This window comes from Talpa occidentalis, unplaced genomic scaffold, assembly GCF_014898055.3.
Source record: "Talpa occidentalis isolate TD23 unplaced genomic scaffold, MPIMG_talOcc4v2.1 talOcc4.6, whole genome shotgun sequence".
Taxonomy (NCBI): Eukaryota; Metazoa; Chordata; class Mammalia; order Eulipotyphla; family Talpidae; genus Talpa; species Talpa occidentalis.
In genome coordinates, this window is record NW_023604972.1 from 60,269,156 (window position 1) to 60,292,172 (window position 23,017).

The following is a 23,017-nucleotide window of genomic DNA, read 5'->3' on the forward strand; positions in this document are numbered from 1 at the left end:
GAAGGATGTATTAAAGGTTCTGATCTGGAGTAGGTACAACAGAGTTTGCTAACAGATTTGTTGTGGGGTTGAAAGAAATAGTCAAGCATGACTCTAAGGCTGTTGGTCTGAACAACTAGAAGAGTTATAATTTAATGAGATGGGAAAGTCCTAAGAACATGTTGGGTGGGTATATGAAAATCTGGCTCCAAAAAAGGGACCTTTGAGGATTTGGAATTCATTTGATTTGGGTTAGATCTGCCTTTGCTCTGTAGCTCATTAGATACATGATCTTTGGCACTAATTCAATTCTTCAGATGTTCAATTCCTTATCTGTATCATGAGGATAATAGACCCTAATGTGTGGGGTAAACATGTGAGGATTCAATAAAAGTACAGATATAAATTATCTAAAACACATTTTAATATAAACTGAAATGAAAGAAAAGCAGTGTATGTAAGTTATTACTTAGTGGTGAAAAATTAGTCTTCTTGAGATTTGATGTGAGGTTTCTTATAGAATTACAAGAATAATTTGTAAAAATATTCTAAGATTGTATTTTAATGATCTGAATTTTAATTAAATACTAAAGAAAGAAGATTCTCATCCCATATAATTCAGTTTCTCTGTTCATCACATAAATTTCCTTTATTTTTTAACTCCTTTTCTGACTTAGGTACTGTCAGTTTTCTATGATCTTTCATAAATGTTTTAGTTGTTTCTCATCACTCGGCTGGAGAGTTAAAACATCAATCAGTCTGGTAGAGATTTTGTACAAACTTGTAAGTGCACCATTAGTTTTATTTTTTTAGAATGTAATGACTCATATCATTAAGCTGCCAGGATACTATTCTGATTTACGTGTCTTGTACTGTTCTCCAAAATTACAAATTTACACTGCTCTCCTTAAACATTTTGTTTACTCCTAAATAAATTATTATTGTATGTGGAATAAAGTCTGGACCTGAGTTTAAAAACTGAATAAATATCTCAATTCTCGGAACAGACTGACTCGATATATTTCCTCACAGGAAATAGTTGGGTTTGATTCCGGCTCAGTCTCTTCATCTCCCACATCAAGTCCTGTCAAATGCCAACATTTCCTAGAAATGAGTTTTCTCAAACTGGTCTTCACTATGTCCTTCTTCACTCATTCACCTTACATGCTGATGGGACACCCTTCAATTTCCATTAAAGTGGGGATTTTATATATATTTGTCCTCCATCTCGCAAAGCTAATCACAGCAGAAAGTAGTTCTTCAATTCCAATATATTCCATCAGCTCAAAATCAAGTATTTGTTATTACACTTGACAACTAAATCATGTGTCAAACTGGTATCTTTAAAAGTGAGTATTGATAAATCTAGATACTTTGAGTTTCTCATTCTTTAATTTGCTTGAATGTACTTCATTTTGGTATCTCTTTGGGCTTTCCAACTTCATTTACCATGATGGCCATATTTATTCTATCTTCCATTCCTCTTCTGGGGTACATTCATTGTTTCAAAGAAATCCCTAAACTTACATGTTTATTACTATTTTCTTCCCGTGATATCTCTAATCCTTAACCACAGGAAATGTTACTCAATATCTTAGTCACAGTTTTAATACTTTTTCATCCTTGAATTCTGCACTTTAATGTTGTCTTGGAGCTTGAATATGAAGGTATAAAGTGGAGAACAGCACTTCCATGTATGACCTGTATGTCACATCCAGCCTGTCACTGAGAAGCTAACTGCCAATCATACTTTGTTGACTGTCCAGAAAGTCCTTGATGCCCTTTCTCATGTATACAGGAAGGAATTACTGTAATCCGCAGGACTTTGGGCTGTGGAAAGAATGTTATATCACAGTCTATCCAAATATCCAACAACAATGCGATCATCTATGTAGGATGTGGTGAAAAAGGAAATGAGATGTCTAAAGACCTTTGAGACTTCCCAGAGTTCATGATGGAAGTTGTTGGTAAGGTAAAGTCAATTTTCTAGAGCACAGCTTTTGTAGCCAATACCTCAAATATATGTGTTGCTGGTAGAGAAGCCTCTATTTGTATTGGAATTGCACTGTCAGAATATTTCCATGGTATAGGTTATCATGTCAATATGATGGCTGACCCTACTTTTGATGGGCTGAGTCTCTTAGAGAAATCTTTTGTATCTTAGCTAAAATGCCTGCAGATAATGGATATCCTGCATATCTTGGTGCCTGTCTGGCCTCTTTCTGTGAGTGGACAGCATGGTGAAATATCTTAGAAATCCTGAAAATAAACTATAGGAGCAGTTTCTTCACCTGTTGGTGATTTTCTGACCAATTACTTCTGCCACTCTTGGGTTTTTCAGGTGTTCTGGGACTTTAATAAGATACTTGCTCACCATAAGCATTTCCCCTTTGTCAGCTGGCTAATCAGCTACAGCAAGTATATCCATATCCATAGCAAGTACTATGACAAACACTTTACCAGATTTGCTTCTCTAAGGATGAAAGCCAAAAGCCAAAGAGATTCTGCAGGAAGAAGTAGAAAGAAATTAGAAAGAGGGCCTCCCCGGCCGCGCAGCGGTTGAGCGCTGGGTTGCGAAGCTGCCCGCAGCCTCTGCAGCGCCGGTTCAATCCCCGGCCACCGGGCGAGGGTCCCACATGGTACGCAGACCTCTCCTGCCACCCACTGCTCCCCTCAGCAGTGTACTTCATCAGTCTGCCTGTTCTGCTCCCAGCTCTGGCTCTGGTGAATTCTCTCACCCTCCCGCGCTTCTGACTGTACCCAGTGCTTATATAAATAAATAATCTTAAAAAAAAAAATTAGAAAGAAAGAAGAAATTAGAAGTAGAAAGAAGAACTGAAAGAAATTGTACAGTTTGTGGGGAAAACTTCACTAGCAGGAACAGATAAAATCACTCTGGAGGTAGCAAAATGTATCAAAGATGACTTCATGTAACAAAATGGATATATTCCTTATGACAGTTTCTGTATATTTTACAAGACGTGGGAATGCTCTCCAACATGATTTTATTTTATGATATGGCCCAGAGAACTGTTGGAACCACTGCCCAGAGTGACAATAAAATCACACGGTCCATTATTCCTGAGTGCATAGGGACGATCCTCTATACACTTCTCTCCGTGAAATTCAAGGATCCAGTGAAATATGGTAAGGCTAAGATCAAGGTTGACTATGCACAACTTCTTAAAGATGTGAAGAATGCATTCCATGGCCTTGAAGATCAGAACTGTGATTTCTTTCCTCCTTTTCCTTAACAAGTTCCTATGCATACATTTTCATAAATTTCTCATCTCAAACTCTTGGCTTCTTTATTGTGCAGCTTTGAAATTACTATGTATGTTATAATTTCTTTCCCTATTTATTTGATGACTCTTATATTAAACAAATATTCTTTTCTACAAGTGTTTGAAGGGCCTCCCTGATGCTTTATCCAAAGTGATAGATGTAGTAAATACAAGTATAAATGGTAAACTTGTATGTAGGGTGTCATTCCTCTTTGTCCTAGGTTTGCCCATTCCTCATCATCATTAAATCATAAACAGGACTATTGCATGCACTTGCTTTGCATGAGATTTAGAATGAAAGGCCAGATTTCGTTACATGTTTTTTAAGTGTTTTGTAAAATGACTCACTATCTATAAGGTAAAGTCATTTGCAGCTTAAAATTTTACTATGTAGCTATTTTGCAGGAAATAATTTTTTAAACATGAGTGTTCATGCATTATTCCCCCAGTATAAATCATGAATATTTATGGAAAACTATTGGGAACTATACTATTTTCAAACCAGGCTTTTGTGGGGCTCAGCATGATAGATGAATCAATACCCTCTGAAAAGTGAAAAAAGAATCAGGTGATCAAACTTAAATTTACAGCATCTTGTTAAAGCATATTTTATTTCATTCAGAAACATTTTGTGTCAAAGATATTATTCTACTATATTATTTGGGAATTATTTTTAAATTTTATTTAAAACAAACATCAAAATCACACCCTCTTTCTTTTCCTCAAACGTCTTAGAAGCCTAAACTTCCCAGAGTCATGTGGCAGTGGCATTGTCAGTTAAATGTCACCAAGAAGATATTTAGCAGTGATTAAAGACTGTTTGTATCTTTAAAGACCAGTGAGGTTGTAGCAATTCTTAGCTCCAGAGAGACATTATGTTTTTTACAAGATAATGACATGTCCCATATTTGCATGTTCTTTGCTGAATTTTTGGACAACTGCTTTACTAATCATAGAAAATAGCACATTCATGTAGTAGTTTTTTTATTCATTGGCTCAAAGAATTTCTCAGAATATCTATAGTCTTAGCAACGTTAGAGTTTCTATTCTGTTTTCAAGAAGGGAATAAATCTTGCATTTGCTAATAATAAAATCTGGGTACTATGGGAGAAAATATCATGCTTCCTTATATGTTTTAAAATAATATCTTTCAAAAAAAATTCTGTTTTTAAAAAGGCACACTGCACAACAGCTTTGAGAACAACAGATTCCCAGTAACTCTTTCTGACCAGTAGTGCTCCCTCCTGGCAAAGAGGAAAGAGTATGTAAACATGTATAATGATCTCAAATATCCAAATGTAGTAGCATAAGTAGAGTATTTATTTTATGCCTCAAATATGTAGTTATTTAAATTTTTAGGTAATGTGTTTCTTTTAGTATGTTATGGCCAATCAGTATAGTAAAAGTATTTCACCATCAGTTAAATATGCAGTCAGTAGATAATTCAATTGTAGCTTGTTTAAACCTTTGCAGATTGCATGTTCTTATAAGTTTTCAGAATATTGAAAGATGAGAATTATGCAGTGATTTGTTGTGATGTGGACTTGCTTTAATCTGTTTGCTTGCAGTGTGGTTTCCTACCCAGAAACCCTAGAACCAATGGAAATTAGAAGAATTTCAAAAGCTTTCTATTCCTACCTTAATCCCGCCAGCAAAGTAGGATTGTTTTAGTAATGAATGATGATAAAGAAAGTTTAATCAAGTTTGGCTTTTGTTCTGAATTTGCTTTGTACATTCTTATTCCTTTTTTATTATTTAAATATTTTATTTTATATAATTCTTACAACTGTTTTCATCTTTGCATAATGTATGCATTTTCATTTTGGTTATATTCCCCATACAATTGCACCCCCCCTTATTTTGACTCTAGTCCTTCCTTTTCCCACCCCCGCCCCCGTAGTGTGTCTCTGGTTTATAGTTGCTTATTGATTTTGATTTTTACTTTGTATTAATTAGTCTTTTTCCTGGTCTCTTATTTAATTTTTTCTACATCCCTGCTATGAATGAGACCATCCAGTGTTTTTCTTTTTCTTTCTGACTTATTTCGCTGAGCATGATCCCTTCTAGCTCCATCCATGTTGCTGCAAACTGCATGTGTTTATCTTATTTGATTGCTGAGTAATATTCCGTTATGTGTATGTACCACATCTTCTTGATCCAGTCATCTATTTTTGGGCATTTGGATTTTTTCCATAGCTTAGCTATTGTAAATAGTGCTGCTATAAACATAGGGATGCGGGTGCCCTTTGGAATTAATGTTTCTGTGTCATTTGAATAAATACCTAGGAGTGGAATTGCTGGATCATATGGAAGCTCTATGTTTAGTAGGTCAAGAAATCTCCACACATCTCTCCTTAGTGGTTGGAATGGAGGCAACACACTCCCAGATTTCAAACTATACTACAAAGCCATAATCATCAAAACTGCATTGTATTAGAACAAGAACAGACAAACAGACCAATGGAATCAAATAGAAAATCCAGAAATAAACCCACAGATTTATGGTCAACTAATATTTGACAAAGGAGCAAAGAATATGCACTGGAGCAAAGAAAGTTTGTTCAATAAATGGTGCTGGGAAAACTGAGTCACTACATGCAAAAGAATGAAGCTTGACCACTATCTCACACCATGCACAAAAATGAACTCAAAATGGATTAAAGAACTGGATATAAGACCTGAAACCATAAAATACATAGAAGAAAATATAGGCAAAACACTACATGACATGCACATCAAAGACATCTTTACAGACACATCTCCCAAAGCAGTGATAGTGAAGGCAAAGATAAACAGCTGGAACTATATCACATTCTCATTCCTTTTTTAAGAATGTTGATATCTGAGTGTGAAGATGCTACAGAATCTAAGCTCAGATATTCATCATAAATGGCCCTTTCATGTATATGTTGTTGAGTTTCAGACTTGTCAATGATCATTTTTTTGGTGAGAATTGTTCAATTTACAACAATCTTTTGAAAAATTTATGTAGTTCAACATTTATTGTGTCTGGTCTTAGTGGTGCCAGTTAAATAAGTTCAATATGTATTTTTTTTCCAGTGTTAAATTTCACAACATTGCACATTTGGGAATTTTCCTTCCATCCTGAGAAATAATAGAAGAGACTGTATATATTGCCTCATATCTTTAAGATTTCACTATCTTTATGTTAAAAGTTGTGTATAATTGTTAAAATCTATGAAAGATTAAAAAGTAGATTTAAATTAAAATAAACAATGTATTATCCATGTCTACATATACAAGTATATGCATATATTCAGGTGATATTTGAGCATCTAAAAAGTTTCAGAGGAAGATGGGACTTGGAGTTGGGCCAGTTGAAGACTAATAAATATTTCAAGCATATAGGATAGTGCCTTGTATTTGGAAGACACTCAACAGCTACTTGTTGAATTAATTATATGTTGGCAGCTAAAATGTAAGTTCAGAACACATCAGCAGGGCATGCTGGTAAGGCATTTTAAGAGCACTATCATGTTAATATAGGTATCTTGCCTTCTAGTAGACTGTGACATTTAGTCAAATATTTCCTCACTTGAGGACTCTTGGAGCTCTCACATATATAAGATGATGAAAAGAATAAGAACAAATAGTTTCCCAGATGATTAAGGTGGTTTCCTAATAGCAGGTTCCAAAATCTATCTAAGAAAAAAAAAAACTACCTCTACCAAAGTGAAAATACATACATTGTGAAAAAATGAAAAATGATGTAAGAATTATATAAAATACAATATTAAAAAACTACCTTTGAAAATGTAACTACAATATCAATGTAAGCAAGAAGGAAAGAAATTAAACCATTATAATATTATGTTTAATTATTAGAGCTCTTCTTCAAATAATTATCAAATTTCAAGTTGGTATCCGATGCTCTAATTTAGTTTGTAATGAAATTTAAACTTTCATTTGTTAGTCAGTAATTTACTTATTAATTGAACAAACATCTATCAAAAACATTATATGACGGGATCTTTCTTGGAACCAGAGATCCAAAGACACACATTAGCTGACTGTTGACTCCAATTAACTTTTCCAGTTCAGTATATAATGGTGAGAGTTAAGTGATATGTGCGTAAGATTTCAGAGAACATTTACATCTGACTGAGGAGCAAAGGGAGAGTTTCCTGACAGAAACTTAATTTTGAAAAACAGAAACAAGCTAACATGGCTTAATTATTAGTCATAGAACCATCTGACCAAACATACTCTGACTCCCAATATAACTGTTAGATTTTCTTAAAAAAAAAAAAAAGCTGTGCTCTTGGTGGCCTTAATGATAACCAGAAGGTACCACCTATGGAGAAGTCTTACCTCTATCCCCTTTGAAGATTCATAATTCTAACATAAAGTATCTTTTATGGGCCTAAATGTCAAAAGAGAAATGTGCTAAATTGAATTTCACAGAAAGAACTGGCTTTAACGGTCAAAAGTACTAGGTTAAAACATCCTGTCTGTCACCAAGGTGCTCTGAAAATAATTCACTGCTACTTCTAATTCCTGAAAACTATTACCAGGGTTTGTGTAACATACTGATTAATTTTAGAGAAAATATCTACAAAGTAGTATTCTCATATAACTATCATATAGCTTTTATTCTTTAACAAAGATGAGTTCAAGGTACTGTGTTTATTGAGCCATTTAGCCATCGTTTTTTTGTTTGTTTGTTTGTTTGTTTGTTTAAATTCTCCAAATGAAATAAGATTTAATGTAATTCAGTGTAGAACAAACCCGGTGCTTTGAGATATACTCCAAATATTTCTCACTGTTTCTTTTCATGATATCAAATGTAGAATACATTGCCTTTCACCTTTAAAATCTTTCCTCAAATTTTGGCCACTTAAAAATTAACAGTTTTCTCTTTATCCTTCTACAGAGACACAATGAATGGTTATGCGTTAGGTGTGACCAGGCATAGGTTCATAATGTTTTAGTTTTCTGCCACCATTAGGTAATGTTTTAAAATTTTCCATATAACTAAAGTTCTCCCACCAAACTTTGCCCACCTCTCTGCCTTTATAAACTGAATATTTCAATCTGGAATGATCATTTTGCAAATGTATTCTTTTTTAATTTTATACATTTTTTACATCATTTTTCATTTTCATTTTCATTTTTTCATTTTTTACATCATTTTTCAAATGGATGCATTTTCATTTTGGTTATAGTCCCCGTACAATTCCCACCCCCCTTTTTTTGATCCTACTCCCTCCTCCCCCATTCTCACCCCTGTAATGTGTCTCTGGTTTATTATAATTAGGTTTTTTCCTGGTAGCTTACTTAGGTTTTCTAAATTCCTGGTATGAGTGAGACCATACAGTATTTTTCTTTTTCTTTCTGACTTATTTCACTGTGCTTTAATATTGTAATATCACTGGTCTCATAATTATTTTCTCTTGTACAAATTGACTTTGGGTTCTAGTGTCGATTTTCATATTGCTTCTTCTTTTTGCTATCAAACTATTTGCCAAATTATTTTATAATTTGTACTACCACCTCTCATTTCAGTGCTACCTTTTATAATATGCTATTTTAACTACAATTTGCTTCAACAAATATTAGCTGAGCATATGCTGTTCTAAGTGCTAGAAATAACAAGATAAATAATACATGATCTCAGTTTTAAAGAGCGGCCAGGCAAGAAGTAAAGATATAAAAAAGTAATTATAATCGGGTGTGCTAATTGCAATGAATAGGATTTTATTGTATGGACAAAGTGGTTTGCTTCCCCTTGGCTTTGCCAGTGTGGGTGATGAACTGAAAGACTCACTGTCAGTGGATCTGGAAGAATTCAAAGTAAAATTGCAGTGGATCTTAAATGATGCATGGGAGTGCATCTCCTATGGGAAAAAAAGGATTTATGCTATAAAATATAAAATAATTTCTTAAATTATCTAAAATAAGAAACTATTCTTAGTAAATCCAAGGACATTGTTCTAGTATATGAGCTTTATTTGTGACATATGTTTTAACAATTTGGTGTGTTATTTTGTTAATTTTTGTTTTTATAGCAAGTACAAAATGATTTAGAGTGCCCAATGAGTTATATACCAGTGAGTGGAATGTTAAGGCATTTACTGTGAAAGTTATTTTATATGTAAAATCATGTTAAATTTTGTTGTATTACATCATGTTTTATTTATACTACCATTCTTTTATTAGTTAATACTTTCTAATGAAAAATATTCAAAAATATCAGCCTCAGAGTTAATGCGGGATCAAGTTACTAAATATGCTTTTGCTTTGCATTTCCCTGATTACAAGTGATGTTGAACATTTTTTCATAAGCCTGTTGGCCATTTGCATTTCCTCTTCAGAGAAGTTTCTTTTTAGCTCTTCTGCCCATTTTTTGACTGGGTTATTTTCTTTGTTGTTGTTGAGTCTCATCAGCTCTTTGCAGATTTTTGTGATCAGTCCTTATGAGAATGGCACATATTAAAAAAACTAGCAACAACAAATGTTGGCGAGGTTGTGGAGAAAAAGGAACTCTCCTGCACTGTTGGTGGGAGTGCAAACTGGTCCAACCACTATGGAGAGCTGTGTGGAGATTTCATGACCTACTAAACATAGAGCTTCCATATGATCCAGCAATTCCACTCCTAGGTATTTACCCAAAGGACACAGAAACATCAATTCCAAAGAACACCTGCACCCCTATGTTTATAGCAGCACTGTTTACAATAGCTAAGCTTTGGAAACAGCCCAAATGCCCAAAAATAGATGACTGGATCAAGAAGATGTGGTACATATATACCATGGAATATTACTCAGCATTCAAAAAAGATAAACACATGCAATTTGCAGCAACATGGATGGCACTGGAAGGGATCATGCTCAGCGAAATAAGCCAGAAAGAAAAAGAAAAAATACCGGATGGTCTCACTCATAGCAGGAATCTAGAAAACTTAAATAAGGGACCAGGAAAATGAATAACTATAAGAAAGTGAAAATCAAAATCAACAAAAAACTATGAACCAGAGACACTTTTTGGGGGGTGGGGGCGGGAGGGGAGGGATTGGGGTCAGAATAGGGGGGTTGCAATTGTATGGGGAATATAAAAATAAAATTTATTATAAAAATAAATAAATATGCTTTTGCATTGAGAAAATTTGATTCTATCACAGATGGAAGCAAATATAGTTGCTTATTATCATACATAAAAAAATATGTCCCTGAGTATTAGTCAACTTACCAAAAATTTCTGATGGCAAATATATACACATCATTTTTCTGTATTTAAAAGTACATTCTTAGCTTAATCCACAGTAAAATAAATATTGTTTGTTTTGTTGCTAGCATCATTATCCCAAAATTAACAATGCAAGAAAATAAATATAAAAAACTTAAAAAATTTAAAAAATAATATGACACCAGATTTATTTTGGAACCCTGCTTAAACTTGTACATGTTTTGAAAAAAAAATGATATACATGAAATTAACGTTACATTAGTAAAGTACAAAAATAATGGAAATTATAATAATACATCCTTGAACTTGCTGAATTTCAGTTTAATCTCAAAGTTAGGTGTTTGATTTTTACTTTAACCATTCCCTTGCATAATATTCATATAACATTCTCTTCCAGTTATGTCTTTTATTTTATCTAATAATTTTCAATGGGATGGGTAGAGAAGGTACAGGTTATTTTCTCCAGGTAGTTTGCATGGTTTGAAAAAGTGTTCCTTAGGCCTCCCCTGGTGGCGCAGCTCTGAGCGCTGGTCTGCGAAGCTGCAGGGCGGGTTCCATCCCTGGCGATGGTCCCACATGGCATGCAGACCTGTCCTGCCACACCCACTGCTCCCCTCAGCATTGTATTTTGTCAGTCTGCCTATTCTGTTCCCTGCTCTGGTTCTGATGAAATCTCTCATCCTCCCGCGCTTCTGACTGTACCCAGTGCTTGTATAAATAAATAAATAAATCTTAAAAAAAAAAAAAAAAAAAAAAAACAAGAAAAAGTCTTCCTCAATTTTTCTATTACTCCACATTTCTTCCACTAGTCCGAAAAGTTCATGCACCTTCTCTCTTAAGCATACACAAAAGAAAATCACTGCCTCAAAATCTAAAGATAATTTGGGGCTGGGAATTTTTCAGAGTGCTAGTTTCTAATTGGTTATTTCGACTGCAAATCCCAGTGATATATGTGAGAACTAATTCCCAGTACTGTAGCTTCATGAGCTCTCCAGTATAAATTATATGCAAATGTGACCTTAGTGATTAGAATTATATCACGTTTCCACATATAAACATATAAAGTTTGTTTAAAATAATAACTTTTCACCTTTATAGCAGTTATAAGACATTCTTCTCTTGTGCTAATTAGTTATGGAACACTTATTTATTGGAGCCAATGATGATATGGTTTGGTACTTCTCAGCACTAATATCTCATATTATCAGAGGACCATTTCTTGATCTTGAAGCAGAATTTAAGGAAACTGAGATCCTGCAGTGAATTCATGTCTCTTAGGATAAAATTGTTTCCTTTCCAACAACAAATACCCAAGGTAGAGCAACAAAAGTTATGTTGTTTCTAACATACTGATAAAGAGAATAGTAACTCTTAATAGTGACCAAACTGCTGTAGTCACCAAAAACTATTTTTCCCTCATGGAAAAACCCTGGCCTACAAAACCTAACTTCATGACCTAGCAAAAACAAAACTATAAACATCTAGGAGTATGCTTGTTTAATTAAGGGCTACAATGATATTTTCACATGAATTCTAGAGTACAGTCAAGTCTGCCCCAAGAGGTACATGAAGGTTGAAATGTTGGTCAGGGTTGTCCACAAAATTAGAACTGATAGAATGTGTATAGTGTTATATATATGTACCAAAACTTTGTTTGCCTGCTCATTCAGAGGGGTAAGAAACATCCCCAAATAGATGATTGATAGATAACAAATAGATAAGATAGATAGATAGATAGATAGATAGATAGATAGATAGATAGATAGACAGACAGACAGACAGACAGACAGACAGACAGACAGATAGTTAAGCTACTTTCAACTTTAATGAGAAATGTAAAGAGAATGAAGTATACCACACCAATGTGTGGCATTTATTTGTACAACTGGCAGTTTGACAAGTAGCACCAAGTCCATCTAAATATATATGTCAGATAGATTAACAACATGAGATATGAAACAGGAGGTATCTCAGCTAATTAGTTTCTTTCACTAACCTGAGACTATCACTTTTATTCTCCAGGGCTTCTTAACATCAGAAGTTCTTTATATTCTATGAACACCCAAAGAAAGTAGAAAACCTAATATAAATATTTTATGCTAGAAAGAAAATTATTTTAGCTATTCATCTGACTAAAAATAATGTCTAAAAACTTAAATACCTTTTGATTTCAATGCAAAAGAGGCTCAAAAAATCAGTTATCACCATTTCATACATTTCACAGTCTTTTTGTTCCAAGATTGTGCTTTCATATCTATTTTCTTAATTTTTGCTTCAAGACTCTGCTACATGTTAAATAACACATAACAAAAACATCTCAGAGTCACCTTAATGCTTTTATTAAGATGCTCTTATTTGCTGACTGTGGAATTAAGGCTACAAAATGAGGAGGAAATAAAACAGTGAAAGTGAGCACAGTGGACTTGCCAGATAAGCCAAGATGATGGAGCCAAGATTGATACTCAGGCCATGGATGCAGCATTTGCACACTAACCACTGTGTTCCATTTCTCAGGTGGAATGAAATTTTAGATGAGAAGGGGTGGAAGACAGGGGATGATGTATTCCTCCAACTTAATATTAAACATATGCCCTAAATTTCTAAGTATTTTATGTTTGTTCATGAAATATGTGTTTTTATTCAAGGTTAAATTGCACAGTAAAAATAGTATTGAGCAAGTAATAATAATGGTTTCTTTGTTCTACCCCAAAGCATTTCCTAACCAGAGGTTGAAAACACTTTTCATCCATCACTGAAAAATTGCTCCTTTCACCTGAATAATGCCAATGTTTATTAACACCTAATAGCTGCAAATAGGACAGTATTTTGAAATTCAAGAGTAATTTGAAGTAATTAGAATATGAGAAGAGTTACCATATTTCAAAATATATTGTTCAGCACTTACACATCATAGTTTATCCATGTTGAATGCTGCTAATGCCAGAACAGTGCAGTAGACCAATGGAATGTCTTTTCTTTTTTACTGCTTTATTTTATTTGTGAGTGTGTGTATGTGTGTGGGTGTCTGGGTGTGTGGGGGGGGGTGTAGAATAACTGGTATGCAGAGGTGTGGGGGAAAGAGAGGATTCCTCAGACACATAATGGGGTGCAGAACAGGCAGATCTACCTAAATACACTGCTAAGGGGAGCAGTAGGTGAGACAGCAGAGGTTTGCTGCACCAACTGGGTTAGCTCCCTGGCCAGGTATCAAACTCAGGCCATAATCTATTTGCACAGTGTGCAATAGTTTGTTGTTTTTTTTTTTTTTTTTTTTTTAAGGATTTATTTATTTATTTATGCAAGCACTGTGTACAGGCAGAAGCACGGGAGGGTGAGAGAATTCACCAGAGCCAGAGCAGAGAACAGAACAGGCAGATTGACGAAATACACTGCTGAGGGGAGCAGCAGGCACAGCAGGAGAGGTCTGTCATGCCATGTGGGACCCTCGCCAGCAGCAGGGGATCAATCTGGTGCTGTAGAGGCCGCAGGCAGCTTCACAGCCCAGCACTCAACCGCTGTGTCACCAGGGGAGGCCCTCATATGTTTTTGAAGCCATTTCACTTGGTGCATAAATGTTGATGATTATCACATCTTCCTATGTATTAATCTCATAATCATTATATAATGTCTACCTCTATCTCTTGTTACATTTTGTTGTTGTTGTTGTTGTTAGAAGTTTATTTTATCTGATGTAAATATGGCTGTTCCGATCTTTTTTTGGATCCAGTTTGCATGTTCCCAGCCATTTACTTAGAACACAGTCCATCTTTGAAGCTGAGATGGGTCTCTTGGAAACAGAATTTTGCATTTTATTTTCTCATACGACTAGCCATTTCATGCATTTTGGTTGATAAGTTCATTCTATTAACATATTGGATGATTGATATATGAAGATTTGCTACTGTGATTTTGTCTTTAGTATCCTGGTTGTATTATTTATTTATTTACTTTTGGTTGATTTTCTTTTCTTTGATTTAAACAGGAAAACTTCTTTCCATGTTTCTGATAGGGGATTTCTGGTATTTCCAAATTATATTTTCTTTTTGTCCAGAAATCCTTTATTTCTCCATAATAAATGAAAGAGAAATTTGCAAAATATAGTATTCGTAGTTGGCAGATCTTATCTGTTTAATATGTCATTCCATTATTGACTTGCTGGTATTCTTTCTACTGAGAAGTCTGATGGTAAGGCCTGATGCCTGATGGTAATGCCTTTATAAGTTACCTCTTTTACCCCTCCACCACCTTAAATACTCTTCTTCTTTAACTCTTTGTTATTTCACTACCAGGTGTCTTTGTGTAGGCCTCAATGCATTTGTTTAACAAGGTTCTCTGTTCTCTGTGAGCTATCACTGAAGTTCTTCAAGTCAGTACCAATCTTAAGGGATAAGTGAGGAGGAGTGCAGTCAAGCACACTGTTTTCCTTTTTGTTTTTTACTGCAGACCCAGACTGTGGGACATCCTCAGCCCCACTCTGTGTGTTTCCTCAGTCAATAGCTATCATTTCACACCATTTAATTCTTTTCTACGGAGAGTTTCTGCTGAGCTGGCAAACACTATCCCATCCCAGCAATAGCCTCCTGACATTTCTTTCCCTCTATTTTCTGTTCAGTGACAAGTGACTTTTTTCTCTGTCTGCATTGATCTCCAATGTCCAGTTTCACCACAAACTATCTGACTCACTGTGTATAATGTCCCTCTGTTTAACTGTTGGATGGTCATCTTATGAGTGAAGCAGGAATTTCCTCTGTCATCACCTTTGTCCATCTTTGCCACTGCAAGTTTAAAAATGTATAGAAAAATCAGAGCGATAAAGCCAATGACCCTATACCCTATCACTTAAAGATAATTGATAAAATTTGAATTTAGTTCACTGTAGACTGTGTGAATGTTTTATATATTTAATTTTAACTCCATATGTAATTTTATATCTTGCTTTTCTCTTAGTACAACATATACATATTTAATTTTATATATAGTTTTGCATTTTAAAGTTTATATAACAGTTTACACAGTTATAGTATCAACCTTAATGTAGGCATTCCACTTTTGGACTATATTAAAACCATTGATCCTATGATATAATCTCTTTTTTGTGAAACAATGTTATGGGTGTACATGTGTGTAACATACATTCTTAAAGCTAATGTTTCAAGATAATAAAAAATCATTGATATGGTGATTTTTGAGAGATAGTAAGCATAAGGTACTTCACAAAATGTATATATACAATAAAGTACATATAGACTATACAGTAAAATTTTTACTTTATATGCTTGTATACTTAGGGAGTATTAATTATTGCTATAACGTTAATCATTTTTAAATAAAATAACAGCTGTGTATGAACACATTTGTGTATAAAGCTCCTCCTAAATTTTAAATTATCATCTTGGCATAAATTCCCAGAAATGTGTTATTAAATCCAAAGGCCTGAACATTTTGAAGCCTTTTGATAAAAAATGGCAAATTGCTTTCCTAATGAGCTGTCATGAGTAAGTTCTTGAGGAAAATAGTAAGCAATTGAACCAGAAAGAAATACTCTCATCACAAATTTAAATAAGCTTGGCTTATTAAAGTTCTATTCTAAATAATTATCGTTAACTCTTTCCAGTCTTTTTTTTTTCTCTCTAGGAACACTAAACTAGATAATAACCCCAAAGGAATACACTAAATATAATATATTTAATAAGACTTCATTTTTTAATATTACAATATGTTATAATCTTTGTTATATAAAAATGCATTTAACCTAGTTGAATTTTAATATGCATGTGGGTATATTTCCAGTTATAAAAAATTCATGAAATAGCTTTTAATATTATTGTTTCGAATGTGAAATACAAGTGGATATCATCTTTACTGTGCCCCACAATATGTTTTCATATATATTTAATTTCTTAATTTAAGATCTGCAAAATGAAACTCAATGAATATCTTCTTTAAACAGTGACAAATTATAGCCTGACTGAGACAGACTGTGTTCAGAGCATAAAATAATCAAACATTTCTTTTTCCTGTTCTGATAAAATATAATTATCAAGAAATTCAAAGCATTACATAGATGTACTCTCTTTGTTTAAATGTGGTCAATAAGTCTGGGTACAGAAGTTGAAAAGCACAAACAATATTTAAAATAGTAATATTTTATCATGTTTAAAGTGTTAAAACATGAAATGAAGTACCAAATAGTGAAAAGTAACAACAGTTCAGATGCATTCTGATTTGAACTTAAATCCCAGCTTTGTGATCTATAATAAGTTAGTTATCCAAGTTACTTCAATTTTAGCAGTTTTCATCTATAAAATACATAGGGTAAATGAGCATTATGGTTTCTAGCTTTGTAAAGGAACATCCTTAATAAATGTTAACAATATCATTTTCAAACAAAAAATATGTATGCTATTTCATATATATGTTTTTAAAGATTTATTTATTCATTCATTCATTCATTCATTCATTCATTCATTTATGCATAGAAGAACTGGAGTGTAGATCAGAATTATGGAGGGTGAGAGGATTCACCAGAAACAGATTGGGTAGCAGAACAGATGGATTACTGAAATACACTGCTAAGACAAACACCATGCAAAACAGGAAATGTCCTCTGCACCACCTGTTGGTTAGCTCCCTGGCTGGGGATTAAAATCAGGCAGTGGAGGTGATAGCACAGCTACTTAATCCCTATACCACCAGGGAGGCCATATTTCATATTTTTAAAATAGAATATAATTTATATTCATTACCTGAACTGGATGCTAATAATTACATACTAGAGACAATTTTATTTTCACTTATATGTAAAGATATAGGTAATATTATTTTATCTTACATATTTTATAATACATACATGATATAAAATATGCCCCAGTGTATTAAAATGAGATTGTGTTTTTGCATGTATGTGTGTACCATGTATGTGTACATATGTATGTATACAGAAATAATGTGTATGTATGTATATAAAAGTATACACACACACACACATCACACACAAACACACATCCTAGAGTATATTCCAGTATTCCCAAGTATATCCCCAAATAGTTAAAATGAGAATGCTGCATATGTAGGTATATAGATATACATATATGTGTGTATATATCTATGCAGGTATATCCATATCCACACCCATGCCTTGGATATATCTTATACAATTTCATATATTGATACTGAATATAATATATGAAAATATAAGAAATTTTATTAACATGTAAGCTCTGTGTGTCTAGTTATAACAGTGCTAAGGACATTTGCTCAACAAATATTCAGTGAATACTTACTGTATGCCCACTATTATTCTGGAGCCATGGATATAAAACTGAAAAAGGAGAAAAAAATTCTTCCCCTCACAGAACATATATTCAATTGAGGGGGACAAGCAATAAAAAAGATAAATGAGGAAAATACAGAATGTACTAATAGATAGTGAGTTCTAAGGAATTAAAAATAGAAGGAGATAAAAAAATTGAGGTGATTGTGGGTTGCAAGTTTAGCCATAAACAACAAAGAAGGCTTTTCTTGTAAATACCTTGAGTAATGATCTGAAGGACATGGGAAGCGAGCCACATTAATATTTAAATTGAGAACTTCCCAGAGAGAGGAACAGCAAATACAACTATACAGAGGTGTGAACACTCCTGGAAAAGACCCCACACATTCACTTACAGAAGTATTGCAGAAAGTCGATGAGTTTATGTACATGTAAAATATCAAGGAACACATCTGCTTATCGAAGAGTTCAATAAATTCTAGTTAGTATCCACAGTTTTTAGCATTAGTCATTTGATGTAGTAATCAGTAAATATTTCTATTTCAAAGTTTCCAGTTCGTATTCAAATATTTGGAATTATGGTTACTCAACCTCATGCTGTTCAAGCCATTAATTATATAGTATGGTTTTAATTATATACTATGTAATGTGACATATTCTTATAAGTCATGTTAAATTCTCCTACTCTTGATTCCGCCTATATCTAGCTAACACAGACTTATACTTCATATATGTTCATAGAGTTTTTCATTGAGTGAAGGAACCAGTAACCATACAGTATTTGCAAAGTAGCCTTTCACTAAACCATAATGAACTGTGCTTTCTCTGATTTATAACTGTCCATTTTTGCTTTGTTGTGTTTAGTACTCTTATTATTTTTTTTACACTGATGTCTTATTTGGTTCCCCTTTATTCCCACTATAAGTGAAACCATCCAATATATTTCATTTTCCTTCTGGCTTACTTCACTGAGCATGATTCCTTCTATTTCCATTCAAGTTGCTGTAAATGGCATGAGTTTTATCTTTTTGATTGCTGAATAATATTCCATTGTGTATGTATGCCACATCTTCTTGATCCAGTCATCTATTTTGGGGCATTTTGATTGTTCCCAGGTTTTATCTATGGTAAGTAGTGCTACAATAAACATAGGTGTACAGTTGTTCTTTTGAATCAAAGTTTTTGTGTCCTTTGGGTAGAGACATACTGCAAGGGAGAAGGAGGGAGAGGGATCAAAGGGAGGGATGAAGGAGCACAGGGGACTGAGGTGATGGTGCATGGGTGCATTGGTGAAGGAAACTCTACAGGGACTACATATGAGGGCTTGGGGGAAGCAAATATTGTGGAAAAATGAAAAATGATATCAAAAATTAATTCAAAAAATATATATATATTTAAAACATTAATTCAATATATATATATATATTAATGTTTTAAATTAAGTGTATACCTTAACTTGATACAATACCATATATAAAATATATTTCAATTAAGAAATAAACATATGGGCCTCCCCCGTGGCGCAGCGGTTGAGCGCTGGGTTGCGAAGCTGCCCGCGGCCTCAGCGGCGCCGGTTCGATCCCCGGCTGCTCCCCGGCCACCAGAGGAGGGTTCCACATGGCGCGCAGACCTCTCCTGCCACCCGCTGCTCCCCTCAGCAGTGTGCTTCAGTCCTTCTGCCTGCTCTGCTCCCTGCTCTGGCTCTGGTGAATTCTCTCACCCTCCCGCATTTCTGACTGTACCCAGTGCATGTATAAACAAAACAAACAAACAAACAAACAAATAAATAAATAAAAACATGCCTCTATAAAAAAAAAAAAAAAAAAGAAATAAACATATAGGGCCTCCCCTGGTGGCGCAGTGGTTGAGCACTGGGCTGCAAAGTTGCCCGCAGCCTCTGTAGCACTGGTTCAATCCCCCACCACTGGCGAGGGTCCCACATGGCGCGACAGACCTCTCCTGCCGAGCCCGCTGTTCCCCTCAGCAGTGTATTTCATCGGTCTGCCTATTCTGTTCCCCGCTCTGGTTCTGGTGAATTCTTTCACCCTCTCGTGCTTCTGACTGTACCCAGTGCTTGTATAAATAAATAAATAAATATTTTTATAAATAAATAAATAAATGAATAAATGGGTGAATTGATGTAGTCCAAATAAACATTAGTATATGTAAATTTTATTATGTAATAAAGTAGGCATCATGAAATAATGGGAAAAAAAACTGTGCTTTCTCAAACAGATTATAATTTAGAATGTATATATTAACTCATTTATTAAATTTCAGGTTTTCTTACAAGTATCATTATACATTGTAATTTAAGTATGGTGAAACAATATTTTTATTTAGGGAAAGCCATTGTAAGTTAGACTGTTAGTAATTTTTACTTGCATTAGATCTGTTATATTATTGTACATTTCAACAAATCAATATATCTGGTCCTGAATTTGACTAAAGAGGAAGGCCAAAATTTCTAAAGGTTATTTTGTAATTTATAAGATATTTTGAAAGTAAAAATTTAAATATATTAAAGCTCTTTACTGGCCCTCCCTGGTGGTGCAGGTGGTTGAGTGCCGCACTGTGAAGCTGTCCACAAACTCTGCAGCACGGGTTTGATCCCAACTGGCGGGTTAGAATCCCACATGGAGCAGCAGACCTTTCCTGTAGTGCTCACTGCTCCCCCTCAGCAGTGTATTTCGTCAGTCTGCCTGTTCTGTTCCCCACTCTGTCTCTGGTGAATCCTCTCACCCTCCCACGCATCTGGCCTGCTCCCCCATTCTTGTATAAATAAATGAATCTTAAAAAAAAAAAAAGCTGTTTACTTATTAGCTCCCAGTAAAAAAGAAAAACTAAGGTCAAGCTTAGTATGGTCTTCAGAAACTATGTAATTCACAGTATTATCAGGATGAAGTAAATTGAACTTTTGTTTGCTGTCAGCTTATCATACAATGCTAGAATCAAAGAAGTCAGATATAGATGTTTTACTCAAATGAAAATTGATTGAAAAATTATGACCTAAAAACTTTGTAGCTCCTATGGATAATTTGTAAAATTTCAAAGCTGTTTTACTTTCTACTTAAAGTGTATGACATATACTTAAAGTATATGACATTAGAGGGAAAATTTCATTAATTAAGCAAAAAGTTGAGAAGCAATCTAATTTTTAGGGGGAAGGTTTACATATTTAATGAGCATTGTTATGATTAGTAGAATATAATATTTCTCTCTACTTAAAATTTCACACTAAGTAATTGTAATGCTATGGCAAATTGTTATTAATACTACATTGTACTATGAGGCAAACTAAGAGATTACATTTTTAACTATTATTCAAGAGCCAAAGTAATTGTATTATGTATGAACACAGTGAAAGAAGCTCAACACCAATAATTTGTTACAATAAAATGCTGGATTAAAAAAAAAATGTGAAATTACTTCCCTACCATAGAACAAAACTAGTTCTTAAATATGTTAAGTAGAAAACAACTAAATCAGCCTTTAAGAGATAGTCCTAGAGGAACTAAGAAGTATAGCAGGACCCATAACTAGAAAGAAGAGCAGGGACTCTTTAGATCAAGGCTAAAAATGGGTAGCTATGTTTTAAAGGACACTTGAAATGTGAAAAATAATTTTAGTTGAAAGAAAAAGGATGGAACAAGGAAGAAAAATGTTGGAAAAAATTTGAGTAGCAGAAAGAATCAATTCACAAAACATTTGTTTTTTTTTTGTTTACCAATCACTTTACACATCTCTCTTCAAACTCAGCCCATTGCCCATCTTCTCAATTGCACTGACTGTGATCCTACTCTCCCACAGCTTCTTTGAGCTTACCCCACTTAATCCTGCCCTTCTGGCCCCAAACCCCAACCAACTTCCTCATCTGTCCCTCTCCAGAGCCCCCAAAACCTCCTACTTTATTACTGTCAAAGTACCATATATTTTCAGTCTTTCACTTCCGTCGCTTCTCCACCTCCTCATGAGCTTGCTTCCTAAATATGAAACTTGTTCACTTAAAACCACTGTCAGGTATAAGCCTCAGGATTTTCCAATCCAAATAATAATGCAGTCTTAATTCTTTACAAATTTTTCATTGATATATATCATTGGCTTTTACAATTTTTAAACCCAGGATCTTAAAATACAAATATCTGATCATATTATTCCTCCTAATCCTTATCACCTTTCAGATGCTTTTCCATATTCTAAAATTAATGGTTCCATTACTGAAACAAAATTTTTCTTTCATCCCATTTTCTTACATAACATCAATATTAATTATTCATTAAACTGTCGTCCTTTACATTTCACCACAAATACTGATACATACATGATAGTTTTGTAAATTCATAATTAACTGGAGACACCTCCAAGATTTCAAAGTCCAAATATTTATGTCAAAGAACTATCAAATTGGTGACTGCCTCAGTATAGGAAAAGACATTGGAGGTACTTTGGTACATTTTTCACAGATGAAGCACTCAACCACAACTTTATAAATTATATTTAATTCATTCATAATTTGCCTAAGAATCACTTCACTTAGGACAGGATTATACTGACACAACTCAAATATAATACACGAAAATGCAAGCGGAGTAATTTATGTAGAAAAGTATAGAGTAATAAGGCAAAACACTTATGTTCAGATGTCAGAGCACATTTTCTTCTGTATAAATCAAATAATTACTGCAAGTTTGCATTTATAAATATCAAAACAATCAGAAGAAAGAAATAAACAGTAATAACTAGGATGGAATTAGAGACCTCCATTGCCAGCCATGTTTTATGGTCAGTATAATGCCATGTTAGATTGTGATGAAAATTGCTAATATTTTACCATTTTTTGATTTTATGTAGTATATCAGTGCTTCCTAAGACCATTATTGGAAAAAAGATCAAAGCAATTGACTAGGAGATTGAGAACATTGAATGGGAACAGCAGAAATACCTGCTGCCTTTTCTTAGCTCTTTGTCCTTCAATAAGTCAGTCAGGTGATTCAAGTCTTAACCTTTTCCTCAATTTTAAAAAGAAAATGTCAACTTCCTCTTATTGGCTATGTGGTCATTTATTACAAAGCTCTGAAAAACTGATATATACTGATTTGTTTTAAGACATCCCAAGTCAAAAAACATATATTTCTTGATAAGACATACTTTCATCAAATATATATATATATACTTAAATATTTATATATATATGTGAATAGAATGAAAGAATAGAATGGTTTTATAGCTAATAAAGTGCTATCTGTAGGAGATTTAAGACCTGACTTTCATGAA

General features: G+C 33.9%; 1 protein-coding gene and 1 pseudogene across 1 annotated transcript in view; both read left to right on the forward strand.

Annotated features, from left to right (window-relative positions):
• The window catches only part of GRID2 (glutamate ionotropic receptor delta type subunit 2), a 1,708,541-nt gene that overhangs the window by 1,589,310 nt on the left and 96,214 nt on the right, over positions 1-23,017 (forward strand). The gene's annotated exons all lie outside the window — the stretch shown is intronic.
• Positions 1,619-3,233, forward strand: LOC119260363 (V-type proton ATPase catalytic subunit A-like; annotated as a pseudogene).